The 7,088-nt window shown below is 41.0% G+C and overlaps 3 non-coding genes across 3 annotated transcripts; all 3 read left to right on the forward strand.

The window, feature by feature from the left end:
- Positions 1-4,683: 4,683 nt before the first annotated feature.
- trnat-cgu (transfer RNA threonine (anticodon CGU)) lies at positions 4,684-4,756 on the forward strand. Its single transcript has one exon. It is a non-coding gene; the product is annotated as a tRNA-Thr (tRNA).
- A 732-nt stretch (positions 4,757-5,488) lies between these two features.
- On the forward strand, positions 5,489-5,561 carry trnat-ugu (transfer RNA threonine (anticodon UGU)). The gene has a single exon. It is a non-coding gene; the product is annotated as a tRNA-Thr (tRNA).
- A 916-nt stretch (positions 5,562-6,477) lies between these two features.
- On the forward strand, positions 6,478-6,559 carry trnas-uga (transfer RNA serine (anticodon UGA)). Its single transcript has one exon. It is a non-coding gene; the product is annotated as a tRNA-Ser (tRNA).
- Positions 6,560-7,088: the final 529 nt, after the last annotated feature.

Genomic DNA, 7,088 nt, shown 5'->3' on the forward strand with positions numbered 1-7,088 from the left:
GTGTTGCTGTGTGGGGCGGAAGCTGCCCTGAGTACAACAGGAAAGCCCTGCAGCGCATAGTGAACACAGCTGGAGGTTGTGTGGAGGAACTATTTGATCAACTGCCCTCTGGGAAGAGGTACAGAAGCCTGCGCTCCCGCACCACCAGACTCACCAACAGCTTCAGACACCAGGCTGTTAGGATGCTGAACTCTCTTTCCCCCCTCCACCCTCAGCTACATGACATCTGGGACTTTTGACCCACAATGGCTGCCTTGCACTACTCCACTTGCACTACTCCACTTGTATACTTGCACACTTTGCAACTTGTTGTCCTGTTGACCTGAAAACACTTCTGAACACACTTCTGCTGCTCTAACATAATTTGCACCATTATGCCACTTGAATACTTAGGTCAAACAGAACTACCTCAGCCATTAATTGGCCGGACTATTGCACTATTACATTGACTGTCTACTGTATGCACAAATTGCACATTCTCAACTCAAATTTTGCTGCTCTTATTTTCTTCATTGTATGTGCCTTCTTATTTTTATTTTATTTTTATTTTTACTTTTTATATTGTTTACTTGAATGTTATGTTTGTCTGTGGACCTAATTGGTAAAATATGTCTTGTCTACACCGTGGGATAGAGGGAAACGTAATTTTGATCTCTTTGTATGTCTTGACATGTAAAGAAATTGACAATAAAGCAGACTTTGACTTTAACTTTGACTTTAGTTACGTACATTCCCTACACTGTTAGACTTTGCTGTAATTTCTACAGTTACCACAAAATGTCCTGTTTAATTACTGTAATAAACATTGCATTATTGGTATTAACATTTCATTTACAGTGATTTATTGTATATTTTGAATTTGCGGTAAACTGTTAGACTTTATTTTATTTCTACAGTCCAAGTGGGAACACGTGCAAGGAAGAGTTTCGAAGAAGCCAAAGGACAAAGGAGGGAAAGGAGTGCCAGACTTGTTATTGTTTTTAGGGAGCAGATTTACAGCTATACACATAACAGCAGCCACGGCCCCATCCAGAAATCCTAAGACTGCAGCTATGGCACGGTTCTGGATGGGATCATACCTCAGAAGATTGAAGACCTTACCCTCTGATCTTATGGTACCTGGGTCCTTTATCCGGCCACCAAGCAATGCTTTTTGTCCAGATGTATTTAAAACGTTTTCACCTCGAGCAAGAAGAAGTGTATGTTGTAACAAATCGTTGCTCTCTCATTTCAGTTGTGCAGTAGCGGGAACCAGTGAGTCCAGTGCGTGGGCTGGCTTTTGGCAAACCCTCAACTGTTTCGTACAACGTGAATCATTCGGCTCACCCAAACAGACCCCAGGACTTGTCATGGATGGTGACTCATGAGAGAGGTCCGTTATGCACTCCCGGGTCATGTCAGCACACTCATCCTGCCCCCGACTTGAATGTGGCGAGCCCGAGTCAGTGACGCATTTGCCCTGGGAGTGCAGCGCTGCCGTAGATCTGTAAGCAATGGCCCGGCTCCTTGCAATTCCCGTACTTACCAGCAAGGGAGGTTGTGTGGCACAAATCAGTGGCTCACCCTGGCCGCCATCAAAGATGCCATTTGGACCTCCAGAAACTTGCTGGTAACAAAGCACATGCAGACCCCCCCCCCGTGGCTGTGATCAGGATGGCTGCAGAATGTATGTAGTATGTGATTCATGATTTTACTTTTGTTTTTGAATGGTAAACAACTGTGCTGGAATTTGTAATCAAAAATATGACATTTCCCATTTTGACAAACTGTTTGGAACACTAGAGGTATTTCAGTGTAGTCTTTGGTCTTGGACAGTTACCTTGCAATCTAAAACTGTATATCCTATTGTCTCTGGAACAATTGTTGGCAGTTGGAGGAGTAATGGCTCTTTACAGTGAATATGCAAAAGAAGATGGTCACACATTCAGCCCAGGTAAATACTCAGCCCATATTCACACAGACCTGAACCTACTCATTGGTATTGGCAGTTGGAGGAGTAATGGATATTTATATACTATACTATGACTTTTATGAATTTTTTTACATACTATACCATGACTTTTTTCAACATACTATGACTTTTATGAATTTTTTTGACAAGACATACCATGACTTTTTATGAATTTTTGACATACTATACTATGACTCTTTTTAAAAAGGGGAATTAGCTCAAATGTTAGAGCGCTTCCTTAGCATGCGAGAGGTAGCGGGATCAATGCCCACATTCTCCAGAGGACTTTAGGTTCTTCTTGCTTTACAACAAGAACTATAAATTTGGACTTGTTATGACATCCTATACTACGACTTTTTAGGAATATTTCGACATACCATACTATGACTTTTTATGAATTTTTATGAATTTTTGACATACCATACTATGACTTATGAATTTTTTGACATATTATACTATGACTTTTTGTGAAATTTTTGGACATACTATACTATGACTTTTATGAATATTTCGACAAACCAAACTATGACTTTTTATGACTTTTTATGAATTTTTTGACACACTATGATTTTTATGAATTTTTTGACATACTATGACTTTTTATGACTTTTTGTGAATTTTTGACATAGTACACTATAAATCTGGACTTGTCACGACATACTACACTACGACTTTTTAGGAATATTTTGACATACCATACTATGACTTTTTAGGAATTAAGTAATGATTTTGCCATTAACGACATCTCAAAAGGGTAATATTAAAATTTTACTACTTTAATAGATTAATTATCTTTAAGTTGATGAATTTTAGGCAAAACAAAAAATAAAATTAGAGGACTAACTTGACAAAACGTGTCTGTGTCTGCCGCAGGCCAGATTCGAACCCGGGCCCGCTGCGTCAAGGAGCAAGGACTTTGAGTATGGGTACACGCTCTACATACTAAGCTATCTGGGTGCCATACTATCAACATCGTAAAAGAGGAATATTAAACGTTTACTACTTAATTATACTCAAAATCTTTTAGTTGATCGATTTTAGGCTAAATAAATGTGGTGGCAGTTCTGCTTGTAGTTTCTGTTTATCACCACCAGAGGGCGCAATTACACCAGAAACCAGTGGCTGACAGTTAAAGGTTAATTACTGAACCTTCAAAAGTTTTTAGTTGAATTATTTAACAAGTTTACCATTGAAACATCTTAAAAGAAGAATATTACACTTTTACTACTTCATTATATTCAAAATCTTTTAATTGATCGATTTTAGGCTAAATAAATGTGGTGGCAGTTCTGCTTGTAGTTCCTGTTTATCACCACCAGAGGGCGCAATTGCACCAGAAAGCAGTGGCTGACAGTCAAGAGTATATTGCTGCAGCCTGGAGCGTCCCATGTCATCCGTCCCGTCTCATGCGGTCTCGTCTCATGCGGAGGCGTGTCCAACGGTAATTCCAGAGGGTCAAAAATGCAAATCGCGAATATTTTATTTTTAACTCATTTATATGATTGCCGTTATACAAATGAATAAAATATGTTTGTTTTTTTAACTAAACATGTCTATAAGATAAATGCAGACTATCATACTGATGAATAAAAACACTTAAAATATATGTTCGTCTATATAATAAATGCAGATTAAAGGCAAACTAAAAAAATCCTTCTGCCATCCCCGAGTTTCTACTTTTCAAAATAAAAGCTCGCATCTGGAATCAAATACTAACATCTCTCGTTTCAAAGTTAAAGCTCACGTCAACTATCATGCTAATGAATAAAATATTTGGTGTGTTTTTAAATATTTAAAAATATATGTCCGTCTCTAAAAAAATGCAGGTGATAGGCAAACTAAAAAATTCCTTCTATAGCTGCATCTTTGATCCAAGTTGCAGCTATAGAAGGAATTTCTCTCCCGACAGAGTTCAAGCATTTGGTTTAGTTTTTAAAAAAAATACATACAACACAAAATACAATACAACCGCTGGCGGAAGTGGAAGAAAAATTCAATCGCATCCTGGCCCAAGACCATGGCAGCAGAGATACGCAGTCGAGGACTGGTCCCTGAGACCTGAAGCTCGATGCCCAGGAAAGTAGAAAAATAGAACCGCATTCTGCCCCGGGTCCCAGAGACCCGATAGCATTCTGCCCCGGGTCCCAGAGACCTGACAGCCGAGGCCGACAGTCGCTCTCGCCATGCTGATAAGCAGTTGTATTTGCAGCAGTGCCCCAGTGAAGTGTGAAAACAATATAATATACAATTAAAAAGTCTTGGAAAGCGTGTAACATGTTTATTTTTGTAGTTGATGTGTGTGCAGATCGTGGATTGTTATCCCTCCTCAGGAGGTCCTGCTGTTAGTTGGCAGAAACGGCTGCGTCGCTGATGCCGGTTTCATCAGATGTAGCTTCGTTAATATGGAACAACGCAAGCATAACATTCAGAAATGAGCAAACTACATGTAGGCTATGGCAAAATTGTTACTTTAACAGTTTTTTAACGTTTTTCAATTGATTGCAACAAATGTGGTCACGAATTTATCCGTGACTCCGTCTGGAAAATTATTCGCGAAATCGTAATTTTGACCCTCTGGATTTACCGTTGGACACACCTCCGTATGAGACGAGACCGTATGAGACGGAACAGATGACATTGGATGCTCCAGGGTGCAGCCATACCCGTCTCGGATGGAAGGAACCCTTTTCACTAGCTCATTGTATTCTTGCAAGACAGTCATTGCTGTAGGAGGCGCTGTAGCTTAGTGGTTAAAGCGCCTGTCTCGTAAACAGGAGATCCTGGGTCCAAATCCCAGCTGTGCCTGGTTATCACTTAATGAAGTGTTTCCACATGGTTCGTGATACTTCACATGCAACAAAGATGAAGCCTGATTTTCTAGAGCACTAAAGTGATGTTGTTTTGTAACATTACATGTGTCCATGTATAGCGAATAAAAGCCTTTTGTTGGAGGTGTTGTTGCAACTTTAGTGTGAAGATTTTAAAGTTTTTATTATCATGAATTCCTTTAGTCTTACCTTGGAAGCTTAGGGCTCCTGCACACTGCCTGCATGATGTGAGCGTGTCAGCTGAGGTTAGAATGCCTACCGTATTGATCAATACTGTTAACATGGGAGAAATATAAAAAAAACAGACACGCCACACAGCAAACGCTATGTTAATTGTTGAGGAGGACTAAATTAGGACTGTATTTTAAGCTTTTCATGGCTTTCCATGAAACATGGCCTGCCTGGAGGGAGTGGTTAATGACCTTTGTGATGAGGGGACTTATGGCATGGAGGTTGGACTTTACCAGGGCTTTGGGGAAAGGATCTCTCATCTCTCAAAGACCTTGCATAGATAGGACTTCTGATGTTCTGGGTAGGCCTGCCTATCAACAGTGAGTCATGAGGCATCGCTCAAGGACATGTCCAGCTGTTTTCATTTGCCGGAGTTCGTAGGGGTCCCCTACTGGAGCTGCTGGACAAAGATGGATGGATGGAAGCAACCCTGTTCATTAGCTCATTGCATTCTTGCAAGACAGGCTTATCAGTCAAAGGCGCTGTAGCTTAGTGGTTAAAGCGCCTGCCTTGTAAACAGGAGATCCTGGGTCCAAATACCAGCAGTGCCTGGTTCTCACTTAATGAAGTGTATGCATATGATTTGTGATTCTTAATAGGTGCAACAAAGTTACACAAGGGGGTGCTGTGGCTTAGCTGGTTAAAGGGCCTGTCTAGTAAACAGGAGATCCACGGTTCAAATCCCTGCAGCATCTTGTTGTTGCAGTCATTACCTCTGTTTGCATCCCATCATCATGTCTACCCAATCCCCATGCTACTCATTAAGCCCTGGTAGCAAATGAAAAAAGCGTGTTACATTTACACAGAAACATTATATCAACACAGACTTAAGATGACACATGAAAACACATGAAATTCAGAGCAATGCTAGTTCATTCATCAGGTTTTAGTGGTTCTGTTTATAGAAACTATATCCTATTATATCGCGTGATCATACATGAATTCACGAGATCCCGCGGGTCCTTGTGACTTCAGTGGTCCGTCATGGCCTGCAACAAATCCGGACCTGGTGGGTGTTGACGGACTGCGGATCACGGAGCAGACACGAAGCGGAGTGGATCCGCAGTTGGTGGAAGTCAGGGGTAAGGCCTCCTGCACACTGCCTGTGTGGTGTGAGCATGGCATTTCTGTTGCGTGGCATTTTCTTGCGCTGTTGCTGCTAGCCTTGTCTGTACACATGTATGTTTCTCATTGACTTGTGATTCAATAACTTGTTAAATGTTAATCTGGACTGGTTCGGAAATGAATCAGATCATCTAAAGGGGGTGGATTAACTACCCACATTACACCTGAAATACCCTCAAGATTTGAATGATCCTTTGGAACTGAAGTGCTTGGGAATCCCCATCAGTCATTCAGAACTGCCCAAGGTACTTGTGAGATAGGCTCTATCTTTGTCTGATTGATCTGAATGGAGTCTGTCAGGCCTCAGGGGTTCTCCACTGTAAAAACAGAACATGTTTTATAGCTGTGATGGCCGAGTGGTTAAGGCGTTGGACTTGAAATCCAATGGGGTCTCCCTGCGCAGGTTCAAACCCTGCTCACAGCGATTTATAACTATAGAATTATTAAGAGTTGAGGGACATGTAGGGGAGGAAGATATTTTGAGAAATTACAGTTTATTGGTGGTGCAGATCCCTACGAGTTGGCTCCGTCTTCTTAGATCTATGAAGACACAGTGATTCTTCTTTTAGTTGCATATCGCGATATAGTCAACTAATATTAAATAATCAATGTATTAATTTTCATTCCAGCAGCACTGAAGACGTTAAAATCAGGCAGTCAGTGCCCAAAGTGCCTTGGTCGGTAAAGTTCATGTTTATTTCACCTCTGACCTCATTTAGCATCAAACACCTGAAACCCCACCTGACAGTGATGTCACAGGGTCCTGGTGTACACCTGGGCCATGTTCAGCCCGAACAAAACAAGGTTTAAAAACATTAAAAAATGTGTTCAATCCATTTCCCTTTAGATATTTATTGCCCCTCAACAGGCCACAACTGGGCAGAATTATATAATGCTTGTTAATTAGCTCAAATGGTAGAGCGCTTGCTTAGCATGCGAGAGGTAGCGGGATC

The sequence above is a fragment of the Etheostoma spectabile genome, unplaced genomic scaffold (genome assembly GCF_008692095.1).
Source record: "Etheostoma spectabile isolate EspeVRDwgs_2016 unplaced genomic scaffold, UIUC_Espe_1.0 scaffold00006708, whole genome shotgun sequence".
Lineage (NCBI taxonomy): Eukaryota > Metazoa > Chordata > Actinopteri > Perciformes > Percidae > Etheostoma > Etheostoma spectabile.